Source organism: Oncorhynchus mykiss, chromosome 3 (assembly GCF_013265735.2).
Source record: "Oncorhynchus mykiss isolate Arlee chromosome 3, USDA_OmykA_1.1, whole genome shotgun sequence".
Classification (NCBI taxonomy): domain Eukaryota; kingdom Metazoa; phylum Chordata; class Actinopteri; order Salmoniformes; family Salmonidae; genus Oncorhynchus; species Oncorhynchus mykiss.
In genome coordinates this window covers 26,849,592-26,866,380 of record NC_048567.1, presented here as the reverse complement: position 1 = coordinate 26,866,380, position 16,789 = coordinate 26,849,592, and the positions used below count along the sequence as shown (strand labels likewise).

Below are 16,789 nucleotides of genomic sequence, written 5' to 3'. Positions count from 1 at the left end.
AAAAACAGTAATTATGAATCATTATCGTGACGTTGGGAAAGCGTAAATAGGGGCCTGGGGAATATGATGTTGGCATAGTTAAATTAATCAGCCGTTAAATGCTTACACATTAATAATCTACTGCCAAATAACAACAAGAAAAATAAAACTCTACATTTTTGTATGAGTATGAGTTGCGTTATGGACCTTGTGATGTCTGAGGACAGGTCTTTTTTCTTTACTAGGCTACTAACTATTGGAATTGTAAATGGCATGTCACACGTTATTGGAGTTACACGCGCCTTATCTAAACATTTAAAAAAAAATAACAGGTCAAGAGAAATAGCACAGGCTAATAGAAATACAAAAGTCCTATAATAGCTTATTTGTCCAATTACACACACTAAATAGGATAACGATTAAGCTGAATGAACCATTAATCTTCAAAAATGTGATAATCATAAATTATGTCGATGATTCACCTGGCAAAATTGAAGTTGTATTAAAACTACGAGTTTAAGGCAGGCAAACATTTTATATAGTACTACCCCACGAAATACAGGCTATTCTGCACGGGCTACATACATTTTTTCATGTTCCGTTTAGGCTATGCTTTATCAAACTATTCATCATTTATTCAAGATTTAGCTTAGCTACCAAAAGGTTTCGACATGGAATATCTCTCCAATATTGGATTCCGTAATTGATTTATCTAGCAGGCTATTTACTTTTTTCAGACTTTCTGGGAGCCCCAGGCTATACCATTTATTGATACAGCATAACGGCATTCATTGCAATTCTGACTGTCACCCAAGTTCATAGACATTGTTTTAAGAAATACACCCATAAACGTGTTATTTTATGACCTCGGCTTACACAAGCTGGAATAGAACATGAATTAATTGAAAAGGTATCATAAGTACTGCAAACAGTGTACTGTTTGACAGAGTGATAGACTGTTTCATCAACGTGAAAGAGAGGATGATGGCATTGGTGTTTATCTACAAGTAGGGTGAGTCAACATGTATTTTTCTACTTGCACGAGCACACAGAAATCCGAACCATTGACAGCCACATGATATTTAACACGCGTTAATTGGACTAAATAGTTTTGATATCTTTTAGTTGTCACTGTATTAGACTAAGCATAGGTGATTTGATGAAGCTGGAATAGTGGAGGCAACTCCTGTTTTCTTCGCGACTTGTGGTAACTCCGTGGTTCTAGCCAAAAAAACAAATAAATAGGCCTGTTTAGGCTATTCGATGCAGACTGAGACCCCCGCTGTGAAAATTGCTGAACTTCGATTCAATTTTAATATGCTAAAATGGGCTACTCTAGACAGCATTATCAAAGACTATGATAACTAACCCCATACAGTTTTCACCTTTCCTCCGTGACCGTATTATCGGAGAACAATTATCGGGCTTCTGCGCGCAACATGTCTACGAAGTTCAGAAATAGCTTAGCAGGCCTTACTCAGCCCAACCGGTACCGTTAAAAAAAACTCCGGCACCGTATAGGCTATTCCGAGCACAATAATGAACATTCAAATCATACAAGTTAAGTTAGATGATATATTTGAATGTAGACTTAGTCAGCTTTGTGATAATAATAAGCATTGTCGCGAAGTTTGAGTGAGCCCAGTACGTGTCGGGTGTAGCCTACAGTATGCTTTAACCGACTTCAAGAAAATACACATGCTGGACTGGACAGTACCGGTATGATCCTTATATAAAGAGTAATTGAAATTTGAGAAACATCTCCGCCTGGTGTTTCAAATGGGCATAATAGGCCTATTCATATTAGCCTAAAATTAAAGCTGTATTACATATAGAAAACCGGTTCTAAAGGGCTCTTCTACAGGGGCAAGGGTTCCTTCTCTTTGGAATAAAGGCTTCACCCAACTTTGTTGGGTGAAAAGGTTCTACTTGGAACCATAAAGGGTTCTTCACCTTGGACAAGCTGAAGGACCCTTTATTGTTCTAGGTCGGGTGTTCCCAAACTGGGGTACGCGCAGTACCGTCCGGGGATCGCCAAATACAAAATGTGATTCACATTTATACATGTGTATATATTTCACATCACATTTTCAAACAGTCCATTTCTATTTTCCAACGGGGCTATACATTTGGGTGTTTTTTTTCTTGCCTGAGTAGTCTCGTTTCATTACTCAAAAATAAAATTAAACCATCTAGTGTTCAGCGAAATAATAACAACACAATGTGAAATACAGGTAGCCTAGTCAAATAATTAACATTCAATCACATTAACCGTAACTCTCTTGCGGGAATTCCACTAAACGTCAGTATGTAGGCAAACGTAACTGCTGCTCATTCCGTTTGTTTGAAAATTAATAATAAAATAAAAAAGTAAGGCCCGCGTCCATAGATGCACATACCAGCTCTACTGGTAGTACTGCTACTAGCAGCAGTACTACATCTGCACCTGTCGATGACACAAGTTGTTCTGCTTCCACAAGCACATCCACTGCTAGCATCAGTAATTCTACATTTGTTGTTAGCCCAGCTAGCATGGACACTGACAGTTGTGAATCTGATGCAGCCGAGGAGCTACTGCCCCCTTACCTGGGAAAGCCCCGAACAACAGACCGGGACGTTGGACAATGGAAGAGGCACAAATATGATGAGAACTACATTTATTTGGGGTTCACTTATATTGGGAGTAGTGCCTTTCCTCAGCCACAGTGTGTTATATTTACAAAAGTATTATCTCATAACTCGATGAAACCTTCACTCTTGCGCAGACATTTAGAAACAAAGCATGCCAATTTGAAAAATAAGCCACATAAGTTATTTGAGTGAGAATTAAGATGACTTTTGAGTAGTAAGACATGTATAAAAGCAACAGATACCATTAATGAGAAGGGGCTAGAAGCGTCTTATATGGTGAGATACCAAGTGACTAGGACAGGCAACCCCTATACTATTATGGAGGACTTAATTGCTCCTGCTGCCACAGATATGGCTGGGACAATGCTGGGGGAAAAGGCCAAAAAAACTATACAGATAATATCTTCATCAAACAACACTCTTTCATGACGCATCAGTGACATGGCTGGAGATGTTTTGAAAAAAAAATCTGTTTTGCATACAAGCCAGTGAATTCTATGCATTAACAGCTGGATGAGTCAACAGACTTGGCGGGCCTGGCACAGCTCCTGGTATATATCCTTTACATTTATGGGGGGTCAATTAAGGTAGACATCCTTTTCTGCAAACCACTGGAAACTAGGACAACAGGAGAGGATATTTTTAAAGTACTGGACAGCTTTGTTACATCAAATGGACTTTGGTGGTCAAGATGTGTTGGCATCTGTACTGTTGGCACAAAAGCCATTGTAACGGATGTGAAATGGCTAGCTAGTTAGCGGTGCGCGCTAGTGGCGTTTCAATCGGTGACGTCACTTGCTCTGAGACCTTGAAGTAGTTGTTCCCCTTGCTCTGCAAGGGCCGCGGCTTTTGTGGAGCGATGGGTAACAATGCTTCGTGGGTGACTGTTGTTGATGTGTGCAGAGGGTCCCTGGTTCGCGCCCGGGTATGGGCGAGGGGACGGTCTAAAGCTATACTTTTACACCATGACAGGGAGACCTAGTGGAGTAGTAACTCACGTGCAAGCAGTTGCTCCCGACGTTACTTGGAAACACGGCAGCATCCAGAGGCTCTTGCTGCCAAGAGAATGCCTGACAGCTTGAAAGACGTTTTGGACACTACAGTGAAAATGGTTAACTTTGTTAAAGCAAGGCCCATGAACGCTTTTACAACAGAAGTGTGCTGGTTATCAACGGGAAAAGTATTGACACGTTTTTTTTTAATTGAGAGATGAGCTTTCCTTTACTGACCATAATTTTCACTTGTCTGACTGCTTGCATGATGACAAGTTTCTCACACAACTTGCCTATCTGGGTGTTTTCTCTCACCTGAATGATCTGAATCTAGGATTACAGGGACTCTCCGCAACTATATTCAATGTGCGGGACAAAATTGAGGCTATGATTAAGAAGTTGGAGCTCTTCTCTGTCTGCATTAACAAGGACAGACACAGGTCTTTCCATCATTGTATGTTTTTTTTGTGTGCAAATGAACTCAAGCTTACGGACAATGTCAAATGTAGTGAAGCACCTGAATGAGTTGGGTGCGCAATTACGCAGGTACTTTCCTGAAACGGATGACCCCAACAACTGAATTCGTTATCCCTTTCATGCCCTGCCTCCAGTCCACTTACCGATATCTGAACAAGAGAGCCTCATCGAAATTGCAACAAGCGCTTCTGTGAAAATTTAATTTAATCAGAAGCCACTGCCAGATTTCTGGATTGGTCTGCACTCAGTATCCTGCCTTGGCAAATGACGCTGTTAAGACACTGATGCCCTTTGCAACCACTTACCTACACTACCGTTCAAAAGTTTGGGGTCACTTAGAAATGTTCTTGTTCTTGAAAGAAAATCAACTTTTTTGTCCATTTTTAAAATAACATAAAATTGATCAGAAATACAGTGTAGACATTGTTAATGTTGTAAATTACTATTGTAGCTGGAAACAGCTGATTTTTTATTTTTATGGAATATCTACATAGGTGTACAGAGGCCCATTATCAGCAGCCATCACTCCTGTGTTCCAATGGCACATTGTGTTAGCTAATCCAGGTTTATAATTTTAAAAGGCTAATAAATCATTAGAAAACATAATTGCAAAAGGGTTAGCACAGCTGAAAACTGTTGTGCTAATTTAAAGAAGGAATAAAACTGGCCTTTAGATTAGTTGAGTGTCTGGAGCATCAGTATTTGTGGGTTCGATTACAGGCTCAAAATGGCCAGAAACAAAGACCTTTCTTCCGAAACTCGTCAGTCTATTCTTGTTCTGAGAAATGAAGGCTATTCCATGCGAAAAATTGCCAAGAAACTGAAGATCTCGTACAACGCTGTGTACTTCTCCCTTCAAAGAACAGCACAAACTGGCACTAACCAGAATAGAAAGAGGAGTGGGAGGCCCCGGTGCACAACTGAACAAGAGGACAAGTACATAAGAGTGTCTAGTTTGAGAAACAGATGCCTCACAAGTCCTCAACTGGCAGCTTTATTAAATAGTAACCGCAAAACACCAGTCTCAATGTCAACAGTGAAGAGGCGACTCCGGGATTCTGGCCTTGTTGAGACCTGTGTTTTGCGGGTACTATTTAATGAAGCTGCCAGTTGAGGACTGCCAGTCAAAACTGTAACTCAGCCACTCAGGAGCATTCACTGACTTCTTGGTAAGCAACTCCAGTGTAGATTTGGTCTTGTGTTTTAGGTTATTCAAATAAAATGTTATTTGTCACGTGCCGAATACAATAGGTGAAATGCTTACAGTGAAAGGCTTACTTAAAAGCCCAACAATGCAGTTTTAAGAAAAATAACGTAAAATAAAGTAAAAAAGAGAAGTTAAAAATAACAAATAATTAAAAAGCAGCAGTAAAATAACAGAGCGGCTATATACAGGGGGTACCGGTACAGAGTCAATGTGCGGGGGCACAGGTTAGTCGAGTTAATTGAGGTAATATGTAGGTATAGTTAAAGTGACTATGCATAGATAATAAACAGAGTAGCAGCAGCGTAAAAGAGAGGGGGGGGGGGGGGAAATGCAAATAGTATGGGAAGCCATTTGATTAGATGTTCATGTGTCTTATGGCCTAGTGGTAGAAGCTGTTAAGAAGCCTTTTGGACCTAGACTTGGCGCTCCGGTACCGCTTACCTTTCGGTAGCAGAGAGCACAGTCCATGACTAGGGTGGTTGAACTATTTGACCATTTTTTGGGGGGCCTTCCTTTGACACCACCTGATATAGAGGTCTTGGATGGCAGGAAGCTTGGCCCCAGTGATGTACTGGGCCGTCCACATTACCCTCTGTAGTCACAGCCGTGTACACACTACCCTCTAGTCACAGCCGTGTATATCACCCCAAGCAGATACCTCGACGGCTGTTACTGTAATTACGTTATTTCCAATATGTTTTCATTAATTGAATTCACTTAGTCTATTTTATGAAAATTTGTAAGATTCTTATTTGCATAAAATAGACAGAGACCAGTCTTGTCAAAAATGGATAATAGTATTTATTCTCGGAGCGCGCTGCCACGTAACCACGAACAACAGTTTATATACAAAACATGACACCATTTCATTGCTTCTAGAATGAATCTCCTCCTCCCGACCAAGAATAAAGCAAGTTCAAAGTTCATTCCAACGCACTAACACACACACAGGACACAACATAACTGAATTAACTCTTGACCCCTCACCATTATCGATCACCACTTAGCTGACAGTTCTAGTTAACAGAACCTAAAACACCCCAGAGCTAAGTTTCGTCGGTTCAACCATAGGTTAACGACCCTATCTGCTTACTTAACCCACAACCCATTCCTCCCCAGACTAGTTGGAATGGTGTTCATTATGTTTAATTACTCCTTGTCCATGCCACATAATCCTTTCTTATGAACTCATATTGTTAATCAGATATACTAAAACAGAGTATAAGTTTACTTAGTTACAGTTCTATTTAAAATTAGGATATTGTTTAGTCATTTATTCATAAAATTCCTAACAAAGTCCCTGAAAGAACTTCACTGGACTCTACGTAAACTTGAAACTTTATATCCTGAGTCTGCATGTATTGTAGCTGGGGATTTAAACAAAGCTAATTTGAGAACAATGTTACCTAAATTCTACCATTCTACCACATTGATTGTTGCACCCGCTCAAGCAAAACATTGGACCACTGCTACTCTAACTTCCGCGATGCATACAAGGCCCTCCCCCGCCCTCCCTTCGGCAAATCTGACCATGACTCCATCTTGTTGCTCCCCTCCTATAGGCAGAAACTAAAACAGGTCGTGCCCGTGCTTAGGTCTGTCCAACGCTGGTCTGACCAATCGGATTCCACGTTTCAAGATTGCTTCGATCATGTGGACTGGGATATGTTCCAGGTAGCCTCAGACAATGACATCGACGTATACGCTGACTCGGTGAGTGAGTTTATTAGGAAGTGCATTGGAGATGTTGTACCCACTGTGACTATTAAAACATTCCCTAACCAGAAACCGTGGATTGATGGCATTATTCTAGCAAAACTGAAAGCGCGAATCACTACATTTAATCATGGCAAGGCAACTGGAAACATGACCGAAAACGAACAGTGTAGCTATTCCCTCCGCAAGGCAATCAAACAAGCAAAGCGTCAGTATAGAGACAAAGTAGTCTCAATTCAACGGCTCAAACACAAAACGTATGTGGCAGGGTCTACAGACAATCAAATATTACAAAAGAAATCCGGCTCCGTTGCGGACATCGACGTCTTGCTCCCAGACAAATTAAACAGCTTCTTTGAGCGTTTTGAGGACAATGCAGTGCCACCGACACAGCCCGCTACCAAAGATTGTGGGCTCTCCTTCAATGTGGCCGACGAGAGTAAAACATTTTAAACGTGTTAACCCTCGCAATGCTGCCGTCCCAGATAGCATCCCTAGCCGCGTCCTCAGAGCATGCGCAGACCAGCTGGCTGATGTGTTTACGGACATATTCAATCAATCCCTATCCCAGTCTGCTGTCCCCACATGCTTCAAGATGGCCCCATTGTTCCTGTTCCCAAGAAAGCTAAGGTAACTGAACTAAATGACTATCGCCCCATAGCACTCACTTCTGTCATCATGAAGTGCTTAGAGAGACTAGTCAAGGATCATATCACCTCCACCCTACCCTACATCCACTCCAATTTGCTGTGCAACTGGGTCCTGGACTACATGACGAGCCGCCCCCAGGTGATGAAGGTAGGAAACATCTCCACCCCACTGATCCTCAACACTGGGGCCCCACAAGGGTGCGTTCTCAGCCCTCCTGTACTCCCTGTTCACCCATGACTGCGTGGCCATGCACACCTCCAACTCAATCATCAAGTTTGCAGATGACACTACAGTGGTAGGCTTGATTACCAACAACAACGAGACAGCCCTACAGGGAGGAGGTGAAGGCCCTCGGAGTGTGGTGTCAGGAACATAACCTCTCACTCAATGTCAACAAAACAAAGGAGATGATCGTGGACTTCACCCAATGTCACAGGAAGGCCAAAAAGATCATCAAGATCAAACAACCACCCGAGCCACTGCCTGTTCACCCCGCTATCATCCAGAAGGCGAGGTCAGAACAGGTGCATCAAAGCTGGGACCGAGAGACTGAAAAACAGCTTCCATCTCAAGCCCATCAGACTGTTTATACAGCCATCACTAACATAAGAGGCTGCTGCCAACATACAGACTCAAATCACTGGCCACTAATGAATGAATTTAATAATGGCATCACTAGTCACTTTAAATAATGCCACTTTAATAATGTTTACATATCCTACATTACTCATCTCATATGTGTATATACTGTATTTTATACTAGAGGTCGACCGATTTAATCGGAATGGCCGATTTAATTAGGGCCGATTTCAAGTTTTCATAACAATCGGAAATAGGTATTTTTGGGCGCCGATTTCCGATTATTTAACTAGGCAAGTCAATTAAGAACACATTCTTATTTTCAATGACTGCCTAGGAACTGTGGGTTAACTGCCTTGTTCAGGAGCATAACGACAGATCTTCACCTTGTCAGCTCAGGGGTTTCAATCTTGCAACCGCAGTTAACTAGTCCAACGCTCTAACCATTGCACTCCACGAGTAGCCTGCCTTTTACGTGAATGAAGTAGAAGCCAAGGTAAATTGCTAGCTAGCAGTAAACTTATTTTATAAAAAACAATCAATTATAATCACTAGTTATAACTACTAATCCAGTTTAGCAGGCAATATTAACCAGGTGAAATTGTGTCATTTCTCTTGCGTTCATTGCACGCAGAGTCAGGGTATATGCAACATTTTGGGCTGCCTGGCTCATTGGGAACTAATTTGCCAGAATTTTACGTAATAATGACATACATTGAAGGTTGTGCAATGTAACAACAATATTTAGACCACCCGTTAGATGAAATACCGAACGGTTCTGTATTTCACTGAAATAATAAAAGTTTTGTTTTCGAAATTATAGTTTCCGGATTCGATCATATTAATGACCAAAGGCTCGTATTTCTGTGTTATTATGTTATAATTAAGTCTGATTTGATAGAGCAGTCTGACTGAGCAGCAGCAGGCCCATAATCATTCATTCAAACAGCACTTTTGTGCGTTTTGCCAGCAACTCTTCGCAAGCACAGCGCTGTTTATGACTTTAGATTTGCTTGCAGCGCTAGGGGAATAACTACTCCAAATCTAAAAGCGAGTGACGTTTGAAACAGTATTAGCGCACACCCAGCTAATGGCTGGTGTAACCAATGTGAAATGGCTAGCTAGTTAGCTGGGTGTGCGCTAATACTTGTTTCAAACGTCACTCGCTTTTAGATTTGGAGTAGTTATTCCCCTTGCGCTGCAAGGGTCGTGGCTTTTGTGGAGTGATGGGTAACGATCCTTCGAGTGTGGCTGTTGTCGATGTGTTCCTGGTTCGAGCCCAGGTAGGGGCGAGGAGGGGGACGGAAGCTATACTGTTACACTGGCAATACTATAGTGCCTATAAGAACATCCAATAGTCAAAGGTATATGAAATACAAATGGTATAGAGAGAAATAGTCCTATAAATACTATATTAACTACAACTACTATATTAACTACAACCTAAAACCTCTTACCTTGGAATATTGAAGTCTCATGTTAAAAGGAACCACCAACTTTCATATGTTCTCATGTTCTGAGCAAGGAACTTAAACGTTAGCTCTTACATGGCACATATTTTACATGGCACACATTTTTACATGGCACATATTACTTTCTTCTACTTACTTTGTTTTTGCATTATTTAAACCAAATTGAACATGTTTCATAATTTATTTGAGTCTAAATTGATTTTATTGATGTTTTATATTAAGTTAAAATAAGTGTTAATTCAGTATTGTTGTAATTGTCATTATTACAAATAAAAAGTAGACCGATTTTTAATCGGTATCGGCTTTTTTGATCCTCCAATAATCGGTATCGGCGTTGAAAAATCATAATCGGTCGACCTCTACTTTATACCATCTATTACATCTTGCCTATGTCTCATGGCCATCGCGCATCCTCATATTTATATGTACATATTCTTATTCCATCCCCTTACGTTGTGTGTGTATAATGTAGTTGGTGTGAATTTGTTATATTACTGCACTGTCGGACTAGAAGCACAAGCATTTCGCTACACTCGCATCAACATCTGCTAACCATGCAGTTGCCATACGGTCGGAGGCCAAGCAGTTGCCATAACAGGCAGTGATGTAACCAGTCAGGATGCTCTCGATGGTGCAGCTGTATAACTTTTTGAGGATCTGAGGTCCCATGCCAAAGGCTTTCTTGTGCCCTCTTAATGACTGTCTTGGTGTGTTTGGACCATGATAGTTTGTTGGTGATGTGGACACCAAGGAACTTGAAGCTCAAAACCTGCGCCATTACAGCCCTGTCGATGAGAATGGGGGCGTGCTCTGTCCTCCTTTTCCTGTAGCCCACAATCATCTCCTTTGTCTTGATCACGTTGAGGTTGTCATCCTTGCACCACCACACGGCTAGGGCTCTGACCTCCTCCCTATAGGCGGTCTCATCGTTGTTGGTGATCAGGCCACCAATGTTATGTCATCGGCAAACTTAATGATAGTATTGGAGTCGTGCCTGGTCTGCTGAAAGGTTAATTAATCTTCCAGTGTCTGGTGGAAAGCAAACTGAACCAGGTTTTCCTCTAAGGTTTTACATGTGCTTAGCTCTATTCCGTTTCTTTTTATCTTGAAAAACTCCTCATTCCTTAACGATTACAAGCATACCCAAAGCATGACTAAGCCACCAATATGCTTGAACATATTGAGAGTTTCGATTTGCCCCAAACATAACATGTATTCAGGACAAAAAGTTAAATGCTTTGCAATTTGTTTTTGCAGTATTACTTTAGTGCCTTGTTGCAAACAGGATGCATGTTTTGGAATGTTTGTATTGTACAGGCTGCTTTCACTGTCAATTAGGATATTGTGGAGTAACTACAATGTTGTTGATCCAGCCTCAGTTTTCTCCTATCACAGCCATTAAACCCGGTAACTGTTTTAAAGTCACCATTTTCCTCATTGTGAAATCCCTGTGTGGTTTCCTTCCTATCTGGCAAATTAGGAAGGACACCAGTATCTTTGTAGTATCTTTGTAGTGACTGGGTGTATTGATACACCATCCAAAGTGTAATTAATACCTCATGCTTAAAGGTATATTCAATGTCTGCTTTTTTGCATTTTTACCCATACATAGGTGCCCTTCTTTGCAAAGCATTGGAAACCGTCCCTGGTCTTTGTGGTTGAATCTGTGTTTGAAATTCACTGCCCGAATGAGAGACCATACAGATAATTGTATGTGTGGGGTATAGAGATGAGTTAGTCATTAAAAAAATCATGTAAAACACTGTTATTACGCACAGAGTGCAACTTATTATGTGACTTGTTAAGCACATTTTTAATCCTGAACTTATTTAGTTTTGCCATAACAAAGGGGTTGAATACTTATTGACTATTCAGCTTTTCTTTTTTATCGATCTGAAGAAAGAAAAATATAAAACATAGTTCCACTTTGACATTATGGGTTTTTGTGTATAGGCCAGTGACAAGCAAATCTAAATTTAGGTATTTTACAATTCAGCCTGTAACACAACAACATTTGGAAAAAGTCAAGGAGTCTGTATACTTTCTGAAGGCACTAAATATTATTTGCTACCAAAGTTAGGCTGCCTGTTAGGCTGCAAAAAAACAAAGGCTCATTGCAGTCATAAAGTGTTGTCATGTACATTGTTATGGAAGGATACCAAAAGATAGCCCTAATTTGGTGAAGAACAGAACCCAGCAGTGTGTGTATTATAGAGCAGCAGCATTAGATGGTCTCTAACTGAATCATGTGACATTATTGTCCCCTAAAAAAATTCAGCTTATGTTGCATTTGAATCCGTCCTTTCCATACCATGGCTCAACTCCTGGCACACTTTCTCTATTTGTTGTAAAAAATATTGCGGACCACTCGAGAGGTGGGACAAGTACTGGATTGAGCAGAGTAGCTCAGGTGTCCGAGGCTTGGACACTCAACACAGTTATAACAAACAATGATCTTTATTAGAAAATACCAATTCATAGGACAGCGTGGACCAAAGATGTATTTACAATGACAGCCTAGGAACAGTGGGGTAACTGCCTTGTTCAGGGGCAGAAAGACAGATTTCTACCTTGTCAGCTCAGGATTCAATCTAACCTTTTGGTTACTGGCCCAACGCTCTATAAACTTTCTAGGGAGTTTTTCCTAGCACCATTGCTTGCTCTTTTTCGATTTTAGTCTGGGTTTCTGTATGAGCACTTTGAGACAACTGCTGAAGTAAAAAGGCCTTTACAAATCAATTTGATTGATTTAAATGTAAATCTAGGACACTCCAATTAGTATATGTTACGTTTCATATGGTATTTATTAATTTGTGAATGTCCAGCATCCATTTCGTATGACATGTTACGAATTGGAATTTGTACAATATGTTACAAATTTGAAAAATATATGATGTTACAAATTTCTAATTTGTTGTGGCTAACATTAGTTAGGTGGCTAATGCTAACATTAGCTAGGTGGCTAATGCTAACATTAGCTAGGTGGCTAACATTAGCCAGGCTTGGGGTTAAGCTTAGGTAAAGGGCTAGGGTTAGGGGAATGGTTAGCTAACATAGTTGCAAAGTAGCTAAAAAGTAGTAAGTAGTTGCTAAAATGCTAACGGGCAACCTTTTAGGTTTCTAGACATTCGCATTATACGCCCACCCATCTTGCGTTAAAGGGATATATTATGGGTGTAAGATGGCACAGTGATGCCATCTGTTGGTAAATGTTTATTACTGCAACTCTTGTGTTTTACTGGGGTGCTTGAGATACCCAGATGTGTTGTGATGTACTGAACAAGACTGGTTACTCGCATCAATGCCTCTGTCTCGTCATTTAACATTCAAACAGGATACTAGTAGTAGTTTCACAAGCCAGTGCTAACTAGCATCAGCACAATGACTGGAAGTCTATGGTATCTACTAGCATGCTATAAAAATGTATCCACAGTTCATCTGACTCTGGGAATGTAGATAAAGGGCTTTATTGACAAAATCTTGAAGTAACCTTCTGTCTTATGCAGGGGTTGGAACCAAAAATGATTTCCCAATCATTTCATTATGAACAGAACCATTATAACCAGCAAAATACAGTTCTGAATCGGTTTTTAAACCTTTGAAATCTGATTTTAACATTAAATTACTACGTATAGAGCAGCTTGCTATGGAGTGGGCAAGCGCTGGGTATCTAGACATGCATTATCTGAATTAGGCTCAAAGAATTATCTGGGATCCTTGGGACATCCCTACCCCATTTTAAGTTTAACATTTAAAAAGATTAAGGTAAGGACTATGGTTAAGATTAGGGTAGTGGTTAAAGTTAGGTTAGGGTTTAGGGTTGGGACATTCCAAGGATTCTGGATAGCACTGACCTTTGGCATTTCAGATCGGCAAATCAGATTATGACTCGTGACTCGCTCCATTGAGAAATCAGAAACGGAGATTATGGACTGCTTTGCCAGCGCCGATTGGAATATGTTTTGAGACTCCGCCGATAACATCGACAAGCTAACCACCTCTGTCACCGGCTTCATAAGTGAATGCATCGGCGAAGGTTCGCTGCTCCTCCAATCAAAAGCCCTGGATAAACTAAAGGACAGGGCTACCGCACACAGGGCTATCACAGACAACCCTGAGGCTACGGCTGAGGATAGGAACAAGTACAAGAAGTCCCGCTACGACCTCCGCAGAGTCATTAAACAAGCAAAAGGTCAATATAGGAATAAGGTGGAACCATACTACACAGGCACCGACGCCTGCCGAATGTTGCAGGGGCTATAGTCCATTACGGATTAAAAAGGAAGACACAGCTATGGTCTACCCAACAATGCCTCTCTTCCAGAAAAACTCTATGCATTTTATGCATGCTTAGACATTAACACTGGACTGTGCATGAGGGCCCCCACCAACCCAGAGGACTGATCTCGCGCTTCGAGGCCGGCGTGATTTAAGTTCTTTAATGAGATCAACACTGGCAAGGCCGTGGGCCGGAGAGTATTACAGGGCGAGTTCTCAGCACATTCACAGATCAGCTGGAAGGCATATTCATGGTCATTTTCAACCTCTCCATGTTCCAGTCTGTAATCCCAACATCTTAAAATGACTGCCATCATTCCTGTTCCCAAGAACCCTAAGGCTTCTTGCCACAATGATTACCACTCTGTGGCCCTCGCATCTAATCCTGAAGTGCTTTGAAAGGCTCGTTATGGAACACACCAGCAGACACCCTAAAAAACTTGAACTGCGGATACTTGCAAGGGTTACAAAATACAATATACATCAAAGCACCAGCTCCCCCGCCAAGACCTGCCTGTGCTCTCGGCCCTGCCTTATATCAGTTTCTCTGCCTTATATCAGAGTCCCGGGCAGAGTTTAGCAAGCAGGAGCAGGTATGAGCAATTAGTTAATTATTTGGACATGTCTTTTCTTACAAGCTGTCCCACAGTTTCATCACAGTATGACACCAGATAAAGGGGTGTTAATACTTTAGGGGTGGGGCAGAGGAGAGGTAAAAAACACAGACAACTGTGTTCTCTCATGTTTAAACCTGACACAGCAAGACAGCAGCCATTCCTGAACTAAACTGACTGAGGTAGAGGTAAGATTATTTTCTTTTTTAAGATATAAACTGTATTTGATTCACTTCCCATTTTATAACAAGCATTAAGTTAATCAACTTTCCTTTTTAAAGTAGAACAAAGGAAATTGCGATTTTATATGAATATGTTGTATCAATATCCAATTAAATGTAAGTAGCTACTCGAGAGGATTGCAAAATGTTATTGCCTATCATGAGGCATTACAAAAACATGTATATCTGGTTTCTAGAGGTGTCAGCGTAATTTGCCCAATGTGGCCAATAGTGTAAAGGCTATGTCAGGAGAACTGCACATTGCTGGGGGGAAAAATTAATTTTCATTCCTGTATATTTACAGTCCCTTCAGAAAGTATTCACCCCGCTTGACTTTTTCTAAATTTTGTTGTGTTACACTTTACACGATTTTTATTCACTGGCCTACACACAATACCTCATAATATCAATGTTTTTTGCAATTAAAAAAAAATGAAAATCTGAAATATCTTGTCAACTATTCAACCCCTTTGTTATGGCAAGCCTAAATTAAGTTCAGGAGTAAATATATGTTTAACAAGTCACATAATAGGTTGCATGTACTGACTTTAAAACAATTACAGAGTTGAATGGCTAGGATGGGAGAAAACAACTAAGGATGGATCAACAACATTGTAATTACTCCTCAATACTAACCTAATTGACAGAGTTAAAAGAAGGAAGTCTGTACAGAGTAAAACATATTCCAAAATGTGAATCCTGTTTGCAAGAAGGCACTAAAGTAATACTGCAAAAGATGTGGCAAAGCAATTAACTTTTTGTTTGGGGCAAATCCAATACAACACATTACTGAGTACCACTCTCCATATTTTCAAGCATAGTGGTGGCTGCATCATGTTATGGGTATGCTTGTAATTGCAGCAGGACAATAACCTAAAACACAAGACCAGATCTACACTGGAGTTGCTTACCAAGAAGACAGTGAGTGGCCAAGTTACAGTTTTGACTTAATTAAATCTACTTGCAAATCTATGGCAAGACCTGAAAATGGTTGTCTAGCAATGATCAACAACCAATTTGGCAGAGCTTGAAGAATTTTGAAAAGAATAATGGGCAAATGTTGCACAATCCATGTGTGGAAAGCTCTTAGACTTACCCAGAAAGACTCACACTAGTGACGCCTCAAGGCACGGCATCTCAGTGCTTGAGGCGTCACTACAGACACCCTGGTTCGTATCTAGGCTGTATCACATCCGGCTGTGATGGGGAGTCCCATAGTGCATAGCCCGCAATTGGCCCAGCGCCCTCCAGGTTTGGCCAGGGTAGGCCGTCATTGTAAATAAGAATTTGTTCTCAACTGACTTGCCTAGTTAAATAAGGTTAAATGTTTTTGTTTTTTTACAAAAAATGATAAATCGCTGCCAAATGCTTTCTACAAAGTATTGACTAAGGGGTGTGAGTACTCTTGCTAATGAGATATGTATTTCTGTATTTCATTTTCAATACATTTGCAAAATTAAAAATGTTTTAACTTTGTAATTATGGGCTATTGTGTGTGTAGATGGGTAAGAATTTTGTACAATTTTATTCATTTTGATTTCAGGCTGTAACAACAAAATGTGGAATAAGTCAAAGGGTATGAATATTTTTTGAAGACACTATACATGCTCATAGTTTAGCAATTCGCTCTTTTGCTTAAATAGCATGAGCTATGAATTTATTATTGTAATGCGTTGTCACTCCCAACATCAAATCTTTTCAAATAATTGTAGTGTTGGGAACAGAAGTAGGGGTCACATTATATTTGATGGCAGGCCACAAATGGTCGCTGAAAGGTATTTACCTATCTTGATGGCTGTCCCTCAGACAGCTTTCCTCCTATACATCATTTATGTCTTGCTATGTCTCTGTCTAATCTCCACTGAGTGTACAAAACATTAGGAACACCTTCCTACTATTAAGTTGCACCCCCTTTTGCCCTCAGAACAGCTTCAATTCGTTGGGGCGTGGACTCTACAATGTGTAGGGATGC

At 40.6% G+C, this 16,789-nt stretch overlaps 1 protein-coding gene across 5 annotated transcripts in view; it reads left to right on the top strand.

Moving 5' to 3' along the window:
• Nucleotides 1-16,789, top strand: part of LOC110516351 (serine/threonine-protein kinase Nek8) — a 49,867-nt gene that overhangs the window by 14,662 nt on the left and 18,416 nt on the right. Inside the window, exon 1 of one of the 5 annotated variants that reach the window (XM_036973677.1) lies at nucleotides 14,658-14,784. The exons of 2 other annotated variants lie outside the window; for them this stretch is intronic. The gene's annotated coding sequence lies outside the window, so the exon portion shown is untranslated. Of the gene's footprint in view, nucleotides 1-14,657; nucleotides 14,785-16,789 lie in introns of those variants that run through there. 2 more of the 5 variants (XM_021594836.2, XM_021594832.2) reach the window with 2 other exon arrangements.